Source organism: Toxorhynchites rutilus, chromosome 1, assembly GCF_029784135.1.
Source record: "Toxorhynchites rutilus septentrionalis strain SRP chromosome 1, ASM2978413v1, whole genome shotgun sequence".
Taxonomy (NCBI): domain Eukaryota; kingdom Metazoa; phylum Arthropoda; class Insecta; order Diptera; family Culicidae; genus Toxorhynchites; species Toxorhynchites rutilus.
In genome coordinates, this window is record NC_073744.1 from 193367956 (window position 1) to 193387099 (window position 19144).

Below are 19144 nucleotides of genomic sequence, written 5' to 3' on the forward strand. Positions count from 1 at the left end.
TGACTTTTTTTCTAGCTCTCTCCATTCTAGCGTTTTAGCACCAATTTATGTTTTCATCCCTTCAAAAACAAAGAAACATATTCGACCTGTGTGCAAAATGTGTTCTATGTTCTTTTAGATTGTGAAACATTGCGAAACAAGACAATTTTAATTGTTTATTGTATGTTCGTCAAAATAAGCTATATAAATTGAAAACCTGTTACCTGTAATACACGGTATGTCTTTATTTGGGAAAAGTCGGGGTGGTCATAAACCGACCTCCAGTTTTTATATCGTGATTGTTTAACACGTTCACTTTTGCGCTTGCCATCAATGGCTAGCACAATCCTGGTTCATCGAGTGGCGCTCACGCATTTGATTTTGCTATCAGAAACTTTTGATAAACTCTTTGTATGCATCCGCGCACATAACCTGTGGAAGAACGTTTATGTTTGCGTGTTGAAGATGACTTTGACTTTGACGTTGGCTTTGATCGTTGATGTTTGCGTGTGCATTTGTTTGTGTACTTTTTTTTTGTATAACTCCACACATGTCGCTCTAAAGCTAAGTTCTTCCTACTCAAACATTATTTCCCTCTCACTAAACACTTTGCGGACCACTTACGAGATTTCTCGTGTTTCGCGTCCCATCCGTTGCGGACCGCTCACGAGATTTCTCGTTTTAGCCTCTCTTCTTTACGGACTTGTGTGAAATGAACGGATAAAAGTTTTTGTTGCGTGCAAATTTCTGTTCAATGTCTTGCTGGATTTAATGAATAATGAATTATTTCAACTGAAATAAATTGATTGTTTATCAACCCAGCAAACATTAAATCGTATAATTTTGCACTTGCTAAGTCTTACAAGAAATCAGAATAAATCATAATCGCATATAATATCAATCGAAGTATGTATCGTGTATATTTGAAATCGCATAAAATGTAAAAACTCGATTTTATATATCATTATCAAATTAAGTCGCAATTCGGTATAATAAACATCAATTTTATGATGTACATTGTCATAAAATATATTTAGTCCGCTTCATATGCGTATATTACGCTGATGCAGTTTGTGTGTCGTATAAACGTATAATTTAAATCGATTCAGTACTGCAGTAAATCGTGTTGCATGCTGAAGAAAATCATGAAACAGTAAATCATATTGGATCCTAATAAAGAACATATTACATCATATTGAAATGTCAATGAAATGCTTCAACAATGACAAATGATTTACAAAAATGGACTTCTGAATATCAGCACTCGAAATTGCTGATGTTCGATGAAAGTAACAACGCCAAACATCCCTTCTTATGAAACATGCAGCAAAACGAAGTGAACTATGCCATTGAACGCCAATCTTAGATATATACCACATCGAATTTGGCACATTGCATCGGATCGCTTTGCAAGATTGACAGATTGATTTATTATATTCATTATAATAGTATTCAGAATTTAGTTGGATATGATTGAGAAATCAAATTATATAGTGAAAATTGTAATAAAAATAATTTAAAATTGAGATAGTTTCATTGATATTCATTTTCATTATTCATTATTCCAGTTCAATGATATTATATATTTGATTTCTATAATAGGGAAATCAAAGATCCTTTTCTTAAATAATAAAATCGGCAACCAGGAATGACAGATCCTACTGCATAGAATATATTAGGTTATATCATATCGAATCATATGTATGAGTTTTAACCGCTGTTGAATTAAATTTCAGATAGCCGCGCGAGATAGCTGGTGGATGATAATCCAGACGACCGAAGTTCGAACCCACATCGGATCAGTTCTCACCAAGCATCAATCTGTGCCATTTTAAACATTCATATTCCACTCACAACACAAGTGAATTAAATTATTATTATTTCTACAAATATAAATACTCATATATAAAAATGGCGATTCGTGAGGATATAATAAACATTTCACGAAAATATTTTGCGCCATTTGTTTTTTTTTTCTATATCTGTAATAAATCGTATATGAGTATGGCAAAAGTCGTATTATACTTATGACAGACATACAGCTGTACTTGCGTTGTACTTCGAAAATTGTATGTCTGTCACCATGTACAGCGCTAGAACCATGCAAGCAACTCGGTACAATCGCTGTACCTGTACCGACCTGTTTTACCGCTGTACATGGCTACAGTTGTACTGTGCGCAGCGCCATAGACGGTTAGTGGTGGGTAGCATGAACAAGCAGAATCAAATCACTTGATAAACGTTCTTTTCATTGACTTTCTTTTAAGTTAATAACTCAGATTGGAAACTTGTTTGTTGTGTTTGATAGTTTAGACACTAAATAAAAACCTTTTTCATTGAAATATGTGGTGGAAATTGGAAAAATATCTGATTGTCAGTTTGACATACGGTACAATGTACAACCAAAGTATGTCTGTCATGGTACGATAGTACCTGTACAACGCTGTACTCTTACAACGCAAGTACAGCTGTATGTCTGTCCCTGGTATTAGATGCGTTGACAATTCAAGAATATATTCATATTAGATCGCAATTCAATTTCAACATAATCGCTATTATAGCCGATCAAAGTTGCATATTCATCCAAACAAATTCGGTAAGCATTTGCCATGTATGTATATGGCCTCCACTTTTGCATGCATATGCCAGTTAGGCGCATTCTATGCCAACCAAATTTAAAGGCATATGGTGTTATATATATACGCTTGTTATGCGATTTAATGTTTGCTGGGAAGTAACAACCTTCTTAATTATGCTCATTAGATAGAGAATTGAATCATTCATCTTTCCACATAATTCATTTTTTTCTTGACCGTTACAGAGAAAAGTTATCCCAGCAAACATTAAATCGTATAATTTTGCACGTGCCAAGTCTTACAAGAAATCCGAATAAATCATAATCGCATATAATATCAATCAAAGTATGTATCGTGTATATTTGAAATCGCATTAAATGTAAAAACTCGATTTTAAATACCATTATCAAATTAAGTCGCAATTCGGTATAATAAACATCAATTTTATGATGCACATTGTCGTAAAATATATTTAAGCCGCATCATATGCGTATATTACGCTGATGCAGTTTGTGTGTCGTATAAGCGTATAATTTAAATTGATTCAGTACTGTAGTGAATCGTGTTGCATGCTGAAGAAAATCATGAAACAGTGAATCATATTAGATCCTAATAAAGAACATATTACATCATATTGAAATGTCAATGAAATGCTGATGCACTCGAAAGTATTAACCGCTGTTGAATTAAATTTCAGATAGCCGCGCGAGATAGCTGGTGGATGATAATCTAGACGACCGGAGTTCGAACCCACATCGGAGCAGTTTTCACCAAACATCAATCTGTGCCATTTCAAACACTCATATTCCACTCCCAACACAAGTCAATCAAACAATTATTATTTCTACAAACATAAATACTCATATAAAAAAATGGCGATTCGTGAGGCTATAATAAACATTTCACGAAAATATTTTGCGCCATTTGTTTTTTTCCTATGCCTGTAATAAATCGTATATGAGTATGGCAAAAGTCGCTATTATAGCCGGTCAAAGTTGCATATTCATCCAAACAAATTCGGTGAGCATTTGCCATGTATGTATATGGCCTCCACTTTTGCATGCATATGCCAGTTAGGCGCATTATATGCCAACCAAATTTTAGGGCATATGATGTTATATATACGCTTGTTATGCGATTTAATGTTTGCTGGGATATAGACTGAAACGTGAGCATGGGTCAATATAGGAAAATACACAGAATTTTGAAAAGTTGTTCAAATAGAGTTATCGAAGTTATTCAATAGAGAAATATTTTACCTATCTTCTAGCATCAATTTTATCAATCGAAGAAGGGTATGAGAAAATTTATAAGCCAAGTTGTATAGAAGAAATTAATTATGAGAAAGAAAATTGAAAAAAATATATTTGAAAAGACTTAAAACACATTCTCGAGACAGTACTTATTCGATATAGAATATTTTTATCTATCTTTAGTAAAATTTCCATTGGTCGGAAAAGGGTCTAAGAAAAGTTGTAGCCCAAAACATATTCAACTTGTGTGGGGAATTAACTAATTTTAATTTAAATTAAATTTAAAAAAGTTATTTGAAAGGACCCAAAACACATTTTTGAGATAATACTTATTGGATAGGAATACTTTTTTCCATATTCAGCCAAATTTTCGTTGGCCGGAAAAGAGTCTGAGAAAAAGTATGGTCCAAAATGTATACAATTTGTAGGAGGGAAATTAATAAATTTATCGCAAATGGAAATAGAACTTTTTAACACTCGAATAAAAATGAAGGAACAGAGTGCGAAGTCGAAATTTTTAGGCGATTTTTGAAGTGCTTTAAAATTGTGAAATATCAACGCATGAAGATGGTATATAAATCTCTTTAAAGCATAATTTACATGGATTTACACGGAATATTTTACAGAGAAATTTGTATTTCGATGTATGTAGATGTAGTGGACAAAAATATCGGGAAGAAATGAGAAATCGATTTTTTCCTGTTTGTTCAAAGATAGCAAATCCAATTAATGTTATCAACTATCTTTCATTTGATTTCTAGAACGTTGTTGTGGATCATTCAGTACTGAGATATTATTGTAAGAACGAAAAATTTCGAATCCGTATTCGATAATAAATAGTTCAATATATAACCATCGAAAAACAGTTTTGAAATAAATTCTATACACCCAGGATTTGTTCTACGCGAGGGATAGAGTTTTGTTATAATTTGTCGCAGTACAGCATAGCAGATGTACTTTGAGTATTTTCTCAAATTTTCATTTCCAAGCCTGTTGAGAATGGGGAATAAAGAAAAACTCAGTTTTTCACTATAGCCATATACGAGAATTATCTTATTATTATCTGAAAAAAATCACACATATCTATAAAAGGCGTACGAACACATTTAAATACGAATTATAGTAATACTCAATCTATAAATCCTCAAAAAAAATTCAATATTTCAAGATTTATTTTAGTACTTCAAATGGTGAATTACATAGGGATTCCAAAAATAGGCAAAATATCTATACAATAGAATTGACGTAGGACTACGTCTTTCATTTCTATACCGGGGTGTAAAATCAAAGTTTCGAAAACGAAAGCGTTACGCCGGAGACCGAGATTTTGAGCGTTAATAGCTCCTAAACAACTGAACGAAATGGTATGATAAACACTTCATTCGAAAGATAAAATGTCTACGCGTTATATACTTGTTACTTTTTGATCCAAAAACTTGTTTCAATAGTCTTAAAATTGCTTTCAAAACAGGCTATTGAAATCACCAATCGGTATATAAGCGAGCGCCGCTCGAAAATCCACTCAGTTCTAATTGAACAGCGATTGGAGCATGTTGTCGCTGTTGTGGTGAAACTAACTTCGTTTATCATGAAAGCACGGATGAACGGTGTCACCAAGAGCCTGTTTGTGCACCTTAGGCCAGACATGAATCCATCAGGAGGAGAGTGATGCTACAAACGGTTCCCCGGGAAGATCTCGAAGCAGCCGCTACACACACACACACACACACATACACGCGCGGAATTCTTTCCGTTTGGATGCCATTCAGCATCGAGAAAGATCCGGAAAATAATCTGCCAGTTCCTCTGGGAATTTAAAAATACATTCATGTGAAAGAGTTTATTTGAATGTTTTCTATCCATGTAACACTGTGACCAAATACATTTGGTTTTGTGATTTTTCAATCAATCGCAATTAACAGGATAGCTTCTGAAGATTATTCTTCCCCATCAGTAGGATATTTCCGTATCCAATATTGGATGCATAAAACCTTGTACCTCCAACGTAACGCTCTCGTTTTCGAAGTCCCCCAAATATTCATTTATTCATTCATTCAGAATGGATTCAGACTCAACTTCAAACAAAGGATCACTGAATCAACGATATTCCTACGTCACCATTGCGGTTATACCATAGATATAACCCACTTTCTGTTTTTTTACTTCCTTTTTACTTTTTACTTCCTTACCCAGCCAGATCTTTTCCCCCGTACAACTCGTGAACGTTTTGTCCAATAACTTTTCTCATACCATTTTCGGACCAATGAAAAATCGGCTAAAGATAAATAAAAATATTCTTTATTGAATGAGTACTATCTCGAGAATGTGTTTTCGGTCTTTTCAAATAACCTTTTCCAATTTTCTTTAAAATGATTAATTCCTCCCATACAACTTGGCCTATAACTTTTCTCAGACCCTTTTCCGATTGATAAAATTGTGGCTGGAAGATAGGTAAAATATTTCTCCATTGAATAACTTCGATAACTCTAATCGAACTTTTTTCGATTTTAAAAATTCTGTATATTTTCCTATATTGACCCATGCTCACGTTTCAGTCTATAACTTTTCTCTGTCACGATCAAGAAAAAATGAATTATGTGGAAAGACGAATGATTTAATTCTTTATCTAATGAGCATGATTTTGAAAATTATTACTTGATAAACTATCAATTTATTTCAACTGAAAAAAATCATTATTCATGAAATCCAGTTGTTAAATCCAACGGAAACTTGCACGCAACAAAAACTTTTATCCGCTGAACTTTCATCCGCTAACTTCACACATAGAGGCGAATGAACTACAAAGTTTAAAGCCTCTTAAAAACTAGCAAGCAAAGCAAGCAACTTCACACAAGTCAAAACGTGCGGTCCCAGGCGTATGTTATACAGATTTCTACCCGGTCCTTAAAGTGTTAAATCCTATCTCTCACTATCAAACATTATGTAATACCCGGTCTTTTATATCCGTTCTTAACGAACCGGAAGTCACCATCCTCGATTCCAAAATGGCATCGGAATACGACATTCGACTTCTGCTGGTAAGCCCATATCGTATGGGGTTTCCATAATTTGTTAGCATTCAATACTACCATCAGCAAACCGGAAGTTGAAATAAGATTATATATTATATTATGGAATCTACGTTCATATATTGTTGATAAAACATAGTAGAAAGATCATTTGTATGTTTTGAAACGGAACTGTAATTAATTAAATTAATCATTAATGTTCAACTGCCTGAACCAGCAAAAACTCAGGTGTTGCCACGTCACAAAAGTATTTGACTTACAACAAGCCAATCTAACTATAAAATATTCTCCAACTGATGATTCTTACTGGAAATTTTCTTAATTTTACTACAACATCGTTTAATTTTGTGTGCTTTATTCATGAAATTCATGAAAAAAAAATGTTTGTCGTGAGTCAAAATGTTGTTACGTCACACTGGAATGGATCGTATACTTTTCGCGACGTGACAACAACTTCTGGAGACAGTTGATACTCCTCTGTTTGGGGACCGATCTCGACCAAATTTCGTGGGTTGTTGACCTTCATTGTTTGCTCAGAGAAACCCAAGTATAAAAATGTTGGAACCAATCTTCATCTGATGAACTAAAAAATGCTCTTTTTTTGTGACGTGACAACGCTGCAAAATACCTGTTTTTCAAATGCTTGTTTCTCATAAATTACAAAATGAAACATAGATCTACCCACGGCTCTTCAAACAAGCATTTAATCTCCCATTCAATGATATATACACATTGAAGTTTGGTTAAGCATGTGCAGAGATATCTCAAGAAACATAAAAATAGTGAAAACCTAAAATATTTTAAAAATAATTATGTAGTTTTTTAAACTCGCCTCTCTCAAAGGTTGGTGCATACAAATAAAATTTGTTACAAAAAATTTATGGTTTAACAATTTTCAATTTTTTCAATTTTCTCCTAAAACTAGATTTGAAATTTGGTTCTCTGGTGCACCTCATGAAATGGGTCTTATTCGTTTTGACGTAGGATTACGTCTTTCGGGAACATATTGGGGTACAAATTGAAAATCGAGAATCGAGCACATCGCGAAAATTGTCCAATTTCAAACGCTTATTGCTCAGTCATTTCATGATGGATTGATGAAATTTTTGCGTCAATCGATTTCGGCAGTCCATAACAATTTTGTTATATTGAATAAAATAATATATATCATTAAACTAACTATCAAACTATTGAAAAATCTCAACCCCTATCCTAACGGAAATACCCACTTCTGATTGGTCGAAATTGACGACACATGCGGCGGTTCCCTAACAGAGACATCAAAACCAAGCTGCCTGGTGGAAATCGGCATTGCAAATACATGAAAGTCGGGGTCATTTTTATATTGCAAGTAAGAAGAGTGATACGAATAATTCTAGCAAATAAAATTTTAATTTGGAACTTTAATGATGGTTGCTTCGTGAAACTCCATATCAATGTCCGATCGTGTATTGTGAAAAATTCAGCACAAGGGTAGGTGTAAAATTTTATACGATAGCTGTTGTGTTAACCCTTTCCCGTACATCATAGCGTCTCACTACATATAGTACATACAGTATTAGGTGTACATATAGTATTAGATATTGTTAGTCCAATTAAAATTCGCATTGGGTTGAATAAACAATCAGAAAGTAAAAATTATAAAAGAAAATTACCTTTCCCATTTTAAATATATTTTTCCTATATTAAAGTAACATGTTTTTACTGATAAGAAAAATTGATAATTGTGTTCGGTATTGATAATTATCTTATATTACATAGGTGAATTTTTTTTCTTTATTTCATCAATACATATCACAAGAGGCATCTCGTCTAGGATCATAGAGGGCGGTTCTCATCATATCTCGTTCCACTTCGGTATCCTTTATCTGATACGCACCATCCAACGACTGTTTATCATCCTTCTGTCATCATCACCCGTTAAACACTGGTGGAATGAACAAACAATACCCAACAACCAAACAAAACGGTCCTTTTCAGGTCCACCTAATCATTATCAAAGAGTTTAACGATGTAATTATCCAAAATCAACAGATAACCAAACGGAATCCTACGTCAATTATGCGGTTGTGTCTCGGACACAACCCTCCTGTGACTTTTTTTTTGCTGCTTCGACTCATCGCTGAGATATGCTTCTGAGCCTCGCAGTTGTCGCAAACTCGATATTGTGCTCATTATGAAACCAATTTATGCGAACTATGATGGGCAGATAACAGCCAATGATGTAATACGCGACCCTGACGAGACTGCCTAATGTCTATCTCTAGGAATAGTGGTGGAAAATATATATAGAGGCATTGGTTTTTTTTTTCAATATTTGATTAATTAATTCAATGTTTTCGAAATAAAAGTGTTACTATCTGCCTGAGAAAGCGAGAATAATCAGCTACTTCTTGAATGGTGTTAACGTTCCCTGTGGAACTTTTGCCGTCTCAACGTATGCATTAACTAGCGTCATTTATTAATACTTAGTTGAGATTTCTTAAGCCAAATAACACGCCTTGAATGTATTCCGAGGGGCAAGCTATTGAAGCCGCGCGACCACAGTGCAAGTCGAAGGAAATTTCTTTGACGAAAAATCCTTCGGCCAGAATGGGAATCGAACCTGAACACCCGGCATGATAATGTGAGACGCTAACCACTCGGCCACGGGTGCACGCCAATCAGCTACACTGCGTTTCATTTATAACTCGATGATAGTTTTAGAATATCGAACTATAAGGGGCTGTCCACATACCACGTGGACAACTTTAGGGAGGGTAGGGGTTATGAAGCTGTCCACGTTTGTCCATGGTGAGGGGGGTGGAGGTACTGTGGTGTCCCGAGTAACGGACGTGATATTTTGTATTTAAAAGACTCGACTGCACGTCTCCGCAGTTGGAGTTATTCTCTATTATATTGTTTCGCTTCTCTCTTCGTACGGCTAAATCGTGTGGTGGCTACGTGACCCTTTACGCTTACTCAGCACACACGCGTTCATCGCCTGGGTGGCGTGATCGCGTTATTGCTGATCATTATGTTTGCATAAATATGATGCTTATTGCTTCTTTCGGAAGGGCCGTATCCACCACACGCCCTAATTAGTAAAATAAAAAATTTAAATGATAGGCTTACAATTTTTTACCTCATAATCTTGTTCTTGTACAATAAAAGTGTTTATGATATTGTTTGTTTGCAGAATAATTATTAACTATAACTAATTATGTAGTATATATATATTCGTTTGTTTTATTCTATTTTTTATTATTTTATTTCTTCAATCTCTTACTTCTGTTCCGTATCCACCACACGACCAACTCTATACCTTTTTATTCTGTCTTTATGCACAATATCTGATTTCTTATTTAATTGAATCTTTACATTTTCACCCAAATCATCAAGTATTTTAAATGGGCCTCTATATTTCGCTTCCAGTTTTTTGGAATTTTCGTTCTTGATGAGAACAAGTTCTCCTACTTTAAAATCAGTTTGTTTTTTATTTTCGTCATAATTTGCTTTTCGTTTGCATTTTTGGTGTAATAATTGTTTCCTTGCAGCATCATGAGAATGTCGTAGCTTTAATCTCAAATATGTAGAGTAGTCATCCAGATTGTAGTCAGGTTTTTCTGATATTTCCGTTAAATTTGTGGGTAAATTTGCTAGTTTTCCATACACCAGATAAAAGGGTGTAAATCCTGTGGCAGAATGTACTGTGTTATTGTATGAGAATTCATAGAACGGTAGCCATTCAGACCAAGTGAATAGTTTCCCGTCGCATTGTATTCTCAGATATGTACTCAGTGTTTTATGGGAATTTTCTAAAGCTCCAATGGATTGATGGTGATATGCCGTTGAATTAACTTTCTGTATTTCAAGTATCTTTGCAATATTAGTGAATAGCTCCGACATAAACTCAGTTCCTCTATCAGATGCAATCACTTTTGGTACTCCGTATTTCAAAATTACATTAGTTACAAAAGCGTTCGCAACAGTTTGAGTGCTCTTGTCAGGTATTGGTGTTGCAGTAATGAATTTTGATAATTCGTACTGCGTAGTCAGAATGTATTCAAATCCTTCTGATTTAATCATTGGACCTACTATGTCCAGATAAACTTTTTCAAATGCAGTTTCTGCAGTCGTTGTGATTTTCATAGGAATCTTTGTATTGGTTAGTTTATTCATTTGACATTGTTTACAACGTTTTACAAATTCCTCTATATCTTTGCTCATACCTCTCCAATAGTATCTCTGTTGGATAGTGTTGAGCGTTCTTTTGATTCCTGCATGGCCTGCAGTTGGCAATAAATGAAAATCATTCATAATAAGTAATTTTTCATTTTCGTCCTTGACTTCTTTCATGTGTTTTCCAATTATATATATTTTCGGCATGCCTTTTAATTTTAATGCATTGATGTTTTTTATTAATTCATTTATCGTTGCAACGTTATTTTTTACAATCAATGCTCCTATTTTTTCTTTTTCAGTAAATTCAATGATTCGGTTCATCATTCCCCATCATTCCCCGTGAATTGATGTCGTCATCAAAGGGATTACTATTTTGTTTTTGGAAAACTTTACGTCCTTTGTTTTTTGGTCTATCTCAAGTTCTACACTGTCTATGACGGATGGTGAAGGGTGATCAATCCTTTCTTCACTCGTCATTTCAGATGAACTTTGTTTCGTCGATCGTTCCATAGAACGTGTTGTTATTAGACAATTCTTGTTATTTAGTGATTTAAGTTCTTGGATCGAAATTCGCGATAACGCGTCCGCTATCACATTTTCCGCTCCACGTTTGTAAATCACCTCGAAATCATATTCTTCTAAATCCAATCTAAATTTTGTTAATCGGCTTGAAGGGTCATTAAGAGAAAAAAGATATACTAAAGGTCTATGGTCAGTATATACTATAAACTTCCTTCCCCATAGGTAAGGTCGAAAATGTCGTATACCCCATACCATAGCCAATAGTTCTTTCTCAATAGTAGGATAATTTTTCTCTGCTTGATTGAGCATTTTACTGGCGTACGCAACCGGTCTGTCATTACTATTAGATAGAACAGCTCCAATCGCAATACCAGATGCATCAGTGTGCAGAGAGAATGTATTGTCATTTGAAAAATTCGGAAAATCTAATATCGGTGGGTTCATAAATCTTTTTCTAAGTTCATTGAAAGATGTTTCGCACTCATTCGTCCAGACAAATTGCATATGTTTCCTGGTGAGAAGATTTAAAGGTGCACACAAGAAAGCAAAATTCTTTATATGCTTTCTATAGTAGTTTGCAAATGCCACAAACCTTTTCACTTCGTCAGCAGTGACAGGTCTAGGCCAATTTTTTATAGCGTCCACTTTAGCAGGATCTGGTTTGATTCCGTTCGCTGAAATAAAATGTCCTAGATAGACTAATTGTTCTTGTAGAAAGTTACACTTCGCTGGGTTTAGCTTTAAGTTAACTTCCCGTAATCTTTCAAATATCGTGATTAAGTTCTTGTTATGTTCCTCAAATGTATTACCAAATATAATAAGATCATCAAGGTAAACTAAACATTGTGTTCCATTGAGACCTGACATTGCAGTCGTCATGAGTCTTGAAAAAGTAGATGGGCTTGTTTTCAATCCCATCGGCAATCTGGTCATTTTGTATTGTCCAGTTGCTGTAGAAAATGCCGTCACAGGTCTATCTTCTGTTCTTAATTGACATTGATAGTATCCTTGTGACAAATCTAAGTGCGTAAAGTATTTAGCTCCTGCTAAGGAGTCGATCACTTCTTCAATATTTGGAAGTGGAAACTTGTCATTCTCGAGAATATTGTTGAGTTTTCGATAATCAACAACCAGTCTCCATTTTTTAGAATCATCATCCGATTTTTTGGGTACAAGTAAAATCGGGCAGTTCCATTCAGAACGAGTTTTTTCAATAATCCCGTCTGATAACATTTTCCCAATTTGTTTATCAATCTCCTTCTTTTGAGATTGCGGCAACCTGTATTGTTTTGAATATATTGGCTTCGCATCTTTTTTTAGATTTATTGTTGGCGTAAATATATCTGTTTTTGTTAGCTTATCATCCTTTAAACAAAAGATGTCCGCGTACTTCATACAAATTTTATCATCTGCTTCTCCTTAGTTTGCAGATGTGTCATATTAAGTTCCTTGAGCAATTCGCTTGCCCTATTTGTGTCATACTTAGGAAAATTTATATTTTCGATTTGATTATAATTCTTCAAAGGTTTGACCTCAATGTCTAATGATTTGATACATGTTGGTTTGTCCGCTATATTCACTAACCTTACTGGTATCTTACCATGTTTAGGTGTAGCTAGTGAGTTAGCTATAAAAACTGAAGTTGTGATCTGTTTATTTAAAACCAAACAGTCTTCTTTATATTTAGTCATTACATATGTGATTATTTCTGAACGAGGAGGTATAGTTACAAAAGCACGATTATTAGATATGAAGGGAATTACTATTGTTGTGGGATTGTTTCTCAATTCTAAAGTTAAAGAGTTGAAATTGATGATTGCGTCATTTTGTCGTAGAAAATCTGTACCGAGTAAAGCTGGAACGCTTTCTGGTAGTTTCTCTATAACATGTAACGTAATAGGAAATTTAAATTTCTTGTGTCCTAAATTCACATCAATTGTTCCAATGGAACAAGATGTACCATTTATGCCATTAACTTTCAATGAATTATCCTTACAAATTGGTATATTATCTGGCACAAGTCTTTTTGATATTATTGAACAACTTGCTTCAGTATCAATAATAAAATTAATTGGATCATCTAGTAAGTTCAACGGTATTCGTAGTAATCCATTACATGAGTTAGTCACGAAAAAGTTCGCCAACCACATTGACTTCTTCTTCTTCATTCCGCTGTTGCCTAGTATTGTTCTGTTCTGCTACATTCACGTGAGCATTATTTTGTCTGTTGCGGTTGTTAGTGTTACTATTATTGTTATTGTTGTTGTAATTGTTGCCTCTGTTCCCATTGTTATTATAATTCTGAAAATTTCCTCTGCGGAAATTTCCACGTCCCCTGAAAAATCCGCGGCCTCGCCTGAATCCAGACGCGCGACCTCTCCAATTATTGTAGTTTTCTCTCCAATTATTGTTATGTTCTCCTCTAGTGTATTGCTGAAAATTGCACCATAAAGCCATTTCATTTCTTGGTTTCGATGTACCTGGGTTGCACTCTAAGGCGTCAGAGATAGCTTTGTTTAGGTTAGTGGGGTTTCTAGCCCTCAGCAGAAATTGCGTAGTCGGATCGTTAAGTCCTTCCACAAAAGCTCTGACTGCTATCGGTTGAACAATATTCGTAGCAGCCGCTTCTGATACAAATGTGCCTTGCGACACATGTGCCGAAGCTAATTTCGTTGCCAAATTCTCTATCTCTGTCCCGAAATCCGTAATATTTTTATTCTGTTGCTTTTTTGAAAGCATTTCACTTTCCACGGCTCTTGGTGTAATTTTTACTGCAAATTTATTTTTTAATGTTAAAAAAGCTTCATCTACCGTTTTTGTATTGTCTACGGTACCGTGAGAAGCACCAGATAAAGTAATTTTCATGAATTTTATTATATCTGCCTCTGGTACTTCGGAGGAATAGTCTTTTAAGAGTTGAACACTCTCTATGTAGCTTGCTAAAGTGTTTGCCGATCCATCGAAAGGTTTAACTACTTTAAGGGCTAGCACTAAATCAAGTTTATTCGCCATCTTATTATTATCTTCAAATAAAACGGAAATATTTACATCTATCTGGTTGTCAATGTCTTTATCTAATTTTAATAACTGAAAACTCTCTTTTATAATATGACCCAAAAATCTTATTTTCTCTATAAATAATTTGTCTTTGCTTAGATCTTTGTTCTTATAAATCAATTTATTAATATCTTCACGTATTTTAATTAGTCGATTTCTCTTTAAAATTTTAGTCTCTTTTTTGTGTTTGTTGAATTTCTTCAAGTTGCTGTGCAATCTGACAACTTCTTCATACAGTATAAAAAATTGTTCCATTCCACTCACCAACCTCTCTCTACGTATCAAAAATTTATGTTCCATAATTTTTCAATTCCAGCCTCCGATGCCAGTCCGATGTGAAAAACTTTCATAGCTGCATCCTCTCCTTCCAGTTGAAGTATCTTTTGGAATTCCTTGAAGTGACGAGTCTGTTGACTATTGTTGAATTACCCTCGTTTAATCGTACTATTTCTATCTCCAATCAATCGCTCACTGTATGCACAATTTCTAAACGGAAATCACAATTTCTGTATCCTTGCTTTGTCCATAACTGCATAATCACAATTTCTGTATCCATGCTTTGTCCATAACTTCACTTAGTCCATAAATCTTCTGATTTACTATTGGCTCTAAATTCATATCATCGTTTAGTCCACAATTTTCCGCGTTTTTCCGGCACCCACTACTTTCATATTTGCGCTGATAGTTGGCGAGCGGCTCGTTCAGCTACTCTTTCCGTGTGTTGCCGATTCATTTTAATCACTGCAGCACAATATATCCGGCGAAGAATAGAGCCAACACACATAGCGCCACCGTTTGTGCTGTTTGGTGGGCCTCGCTACTACTCGACGAGGTTGCCGCTACAACCTCATCGGCACTAAAAAAAACCCATTTTTCTATCACTTTAACTTATCACAAAATTGGCAGGATCGCCATGTGGTGTCCCGAGTAACGGACGTGATATTTTGTATTTAAAAGACTCGACTGCACGTCTCCGCAGTTGGAGTTATTCTCCATTATATTGTTTCGCTTCTCTCTTCGTACGGCTAAATCGTGTGGTGGCTACGTGACCCTTTACGCTTACTCAGCACACACGCGTTCATCGCCTGGGTGGCGTGATCGCGTTATTGCTGATCATTATGTTTGCATAAATATGATGCTTATTGCTTCTTTCGGAAGGGCCGTATCCACCACAGTACAGATAATTTCCACGTGGACACATAAAGTGATTTCTTTCAAATACTTTACGTCTGATCTATAAGTTTCTCGTTTCTAATTTATTCAACCAATTCAGCAGTTACTGGTACTGTGTAGAGATGCTAACAAACTGTTAGTATTGTTTAATTAGAAATGCTCCACATTGTTTTCTTCAGCTTCCGTTTGCCGTTCTTGTTGCAAATCGTGACAACAATTTTAAGTGGAAAAAATTGGGGAAAATCAACAAAAACCATCAGCTACTCGCAAAGCCGGCTTTTCTCGAAGAGAGCCATGTTCTGTGTCTGGTGGTATTGGAGTAACGTGCGACCAACAATTTTGGAATTTGGCTGGAATGCGCTTTTCCACTCACCGTATTCACCGGATATAGCACCTTCAGATTATTACTAATCCAGACATGGGTCATGCGGACCCAAATGAATTTATTTTTCAAGTTTACCTTTCCTTGAAAAAAAAAATATCTTTCCTTGAAAAAAAAATTCGCAACTTTTTTCCCCATACTATCTGTTTTTCCGATGCTGTCAAACGTTTCTCCTTTAGAAGGAGCAAACGTTTTCTTGACTCGGGCTTTGTTTACTTACCTTTTGTAAACGAACTAGAAATTAAATAAATATTTTAAACTGGGTAACTCATATTTTTAAGTTGTTTTAATGAAAGAAAATAGTTCAAATAATATAGTCTTAGTGTTCAGAATCATAAAAAAAACATAAAAACATTTGGCTGGAAGTAAAATTGAATTAAAATTAAGTTTAGAGAAGTTTAGAAGTCAACAATACTGAAATTTCAGTATCTATTAAAATGTCTTGCTTTTATCATTTTAACGCTAGCATTAATTGACCAAAAAATGTAGCTAATTCATTTTATTTAATTCGATTTATTTTGCCTTTAATAACAATACTTTCTCTATATAGTGGATTATTATAAGAAAAGAACTTTTTATAAAAAAACACTTTTTTCCCCTCCCGACATTTCTATTTGATTCTGTTTGACAACCAATTTGATTCTATCCGCATGACTCAGATTCAGACTACTGCCCAATTCTTTCAAGCGCAAGAACTCCGATTCTTTGGATAGTATAAAAAACACAATGATAGTTTTTTGACGAAAGATTGTAGAAAATATGTATAATTAAGTTTTTCCTTAAAACCGGCGCGAGCTTCCGACCAACCAAATATTTCCCACGCAATTACACAGGAAGATCATTGGTACACTACCCAGCCTAGTTTTGTTTTCTGTAGAGGTGGGTTGTATCATTGTTGATAAGACGATACCGAATAGCAAATATCAATTTCAAACTTATGGGGTGATGAATCTACGGATCAGCTACGTGAATGGGCTCTGAAATTGGCCACTGATTGACGACTTTGAGATCAAGCGACAACTTGGGTGTTGAACGATCCAAAATTACATCACATTACGAAACTTTTGCATAACTTGAACAGCGTGATGGCAATTTTGCTATTGCAACCATGTAATCGTGACTTTTCGAGCCAGCGAAGCTGTTGGGAAATTGAATTCCTTGCAGAGAGTGTGCGTGATGCAGTTTGTTTGAGAGCTACAATGTAGAACGGCTCGACACACATGTGGGCGAAGCTATCGAATACACTTATTGTAGCATTTTTAGATTATCGACTAGAGTGAGTTAAAAGAAATTGTGCTTTGCGATCGTGGGATCTGATATTGGAATGGTTGAAAAACGGGAGCTTCACGCAAACGAGTGTGAAGCAATTCCCTGCAGACCTTTTCGTAAATTCATAACGAAATGACTGAACAACTTTGAGATGCAGGATTTACACCTATGTCAGAAAAAATTATAGCATTTTTCATGCACAGAAACTAGCCGAAGACAACATAAATGGAATTCGAAAGGAACTGACGAGCGATACAAAAAATCTCCCGGTTAATGTTTAAGAGGTCAAAGAATAAAGAACAAATCACTACTATGGCATTAGGCACCAATGCACCATAACGCTAAAGAATACGGATTTTGTCTCTTCTAATGTAGCGCAAAACATACTCATAAAATATTACAAGTAACATAACCTCGGCCCGTGACTATTTCAATCTTTGAACATCATCAATCATATCTTTACTCATTGAACATCATCAAATATCTTTATTTATTTATTTATTTGTCAATTCATCAACGGGCTTTAAGGGCCCCAATGGTGTACTTAGAAGTATATAAGAATCTAAATCTGAACATGAATCAATTACAATTAATTACATCAAATTACAGTCATCACATATTGAAAATACACATAAAAGTAGTAATCACGTGGCAGTTTGTTCTGTGAAAAAAGAGCTAAATCTCCGACGAAGAATCGTTCGGGATAGATGGTAATCGAACAGCCTAGCTACCCTGTTGAAAAGTCTTTGCAGACAACTTAATCCACCGAACATGCCGTAGTTTGTACGTTGTGTGGGCAATCGTAACATCGAGTTATTTCGGAGAGCGCGAGGTCGAACGTTGAATTTTATTTTTTCCAGGAGAACGGGACTATCGATGCGTCCTTGTAAGGTATCGGCTATCATCAAAGCTCTGGCTGTGTTTCTACGAACCGACAAAGGTTCCAAGCTGATCAGCTGACGACTCTGGTAACTCGGTAATCGGAGGGGGTCAGTCTCATAGTATCTTATAGTAATCCTACGTCAACTATTCAGTCATGGTTCGGAAACAACCCTTAGTTTGCTTTTTTGTTTTTCAAAAAAACATAAAATAGAAAATAGAAATGAAATGATATTCAAACGCAATTCAATTATTTTCTTGAAAATAGAATTGTCCACGTGGACAAAAGGGGAGGAGTATAAGAAATGTCCACGCTTGTCCACGGAGGGGGAGGGGGGTGTATGAAATCGTGCTTTTTCTGTCCACGTGGTATGTGGACAGCCCCTAATGGGAAAACATGATGTAAATTAGAGATGAAACGGATATCCGGTAACTATCCGGTATACGGCCTATCCGGTCAATATTTGCTAGCTGACCGGATACCGGATATTAGAAAATATAAATAATTTCTCATTAACATAAGATAAACCACAAAAAAAAAGCTCATTAACATCATTCATAATATATATAAATAAAAATGGAAGGCCAATTGTGTTGCTAAGCGCAAAACCCGAAGACGGGAAGGTCCATTTTGAGCCGTCTTAATTTTGTTGTATTTTGCCCATAGAACAATATTATGATGAGAATAAGTTTAGAAATTTGTTCTAAACAATTCATAACAAAACAATAAAGTTCGCCGGGTCAGCTAGTTAAAAATAATATTTGATTACTGAGATGCCAGATTTTTGACGTAGAACTACGTCTTTCAGGAAGGGTGCCAAATCAGAAAACAAGTCACGTTTTTATGAAATAAAGTTAACG